Source organism: Palaemon carinicauda, chromosome 9 (genome assembly GCF_036898095.1).
Source record: "Palaemon carinicauda isolate YSFRI2023 chromosome 9, ASM3689809v2, whole genome shotgun sequence".
In the NCBI taxonomy this organism is placed as follows: Eukaryota; Metazoa; Arthropoda; class Malacostraca; order Decapoda; family Palaemonidae; genus Palaemon; species Palaemon carinicauda.
In genome coordinates, this window is record NC_090733.1 from 26984624 (window position 1) to 26986416 (window position 1793).

Consider the following 1793-nt stretch of genomic DNA (forward strand, 5'->3'; position numbering starts at 1 on the left):
ATAGTCTATTGCATCAACAGACAAGGGTCGAGGTATCCCAAATAAATCACGTAATGTTTGCCATCTTTACGTTAGCTCAGAGGAAAGGTTGGCACCTGTCAGCGTCCCACCTTCAGGGAGTAAGAAATGTGATGGTGGATTCCCTCTCTTGGACAAAACCTCTGGAGACGGAGTGGTCTCTCGACGAAAAATCATTCTGTTTTATGCAGGATCCAGTCCCTGGACTTCATGTGGGTCTGTTTGCGACGAGTCTGAACAAGAAACTTCCCTGCTAAGTAGCACCAAACGTGGATCAAGCAGCAGTGGGAATGAACGCGATGTCCCTGGATTGAAATCGTTGGACGAAGATTTACCTGTTTCCACCGAAAAACCTCCTCATAAAGGTTCTGGTCAAGCTTCGGTCTTTCAAAGGGACGGCGGCTCTTGTGGCTCCTCTGTGACCGAAGAGCAACTGGTTTCCTATGGTCACGGAATTGAACCCCAAGTTGGTGCTGTTGCCCCACCGGATTCCGTCTCATGAGGTAAAGAGGGAGATTGTCTACGCTTCATCATGGAGAACGAACAACCTTAATCTCATGATTTTTTCGCCTTAGTCCTGGAAAAACGTTCCAAATTCAAAGTGATAAATTGGAGTTTGCGGAAAACTATAAGACATCTACCACCATGACTCAGTATGAAACGTCATGGAAGAATGGGTCAAATACATCAATGACAAGAATCCAGGATCAATTACTATGGATTTTTGTTTAGGTTTGAATTGCACACTCAAGGTCTAGCTTCCTCCACGATCTCGTCGTACAAGTCGGGCCACACTAGACCTATACTATACGCCTTTGATATCGACTTTAACTCGGATCTCTTCAACAAAATTCCGAAAGCTTGTGCAAGGCTACAGCCGTCTGCTCCACCGAACCCTATCTCTTGGTCTTTGGACAAAGTTTTGCAATTTGTTTTGGACATACACAAGCAAACGGCTTCTATTTGTAATCTTACTCAGGCTCGTGTTAGTGAAATTGTGGCTTTTTCTAGAAACGAGGACCACATTGAATTTGTGGATAATGGTGAGGTTAATTTATACACTGATCCAGCTTTTCTAGCTAAGAATGAACTTCCCCCTATATGATGGGGTCCATGGAAAATAGTTCCCCTACCAGGTGATCCCTCCATGTGACCAGTGCTGTGTCTAAAAGTGTATTTACTAAGAACAGTACAGTTTAAAGGTGGTCAATTGTTTAAGGGGGAAATGGTGGGATCCGATTTGTCTCTGAAACAGTTAAGAGCAAAAATTACTTACTTTATACCAAGAGCGGACCCGGCTAGTATGCCATCAGGTCACAATCCTAGGAAAGTGGCTTCCTCCTTGAATTTTTTCCAGTATATGTCCTTTGATGGACTACAGGCATATACCGGTTGGAAGTCCACTAGGGTTTTCTTCAGGCATTATCTGAAGCAATTGGAGGAGATACGTCATTTTGTGGGTGGCTGTGGGAAGTGTTATCAAACCCGCTGCAAGGTCGTAGCCCACAGTGCGTCCTTGGGCACTCCTCCAGCTTGTTATATGCAATGAGTAAACCTTTGGTTTTTCCTTCGAGAACATAAAAAAAATGCAATTAATCATTTACTTTTCAGGTTCACTTGTGTCTCTCCGATGCGATGTTTGTTCCTTCAGTGCTATAGCCAACTTGTCTAAAATGTTGGTTTAGCTATATTTCAACTTATTGGGGTGATTATCCCCCCTTTTTTTTGTATATATATGATCTTGTATCTATTGATCAATTTATCTTTTCTCGTGT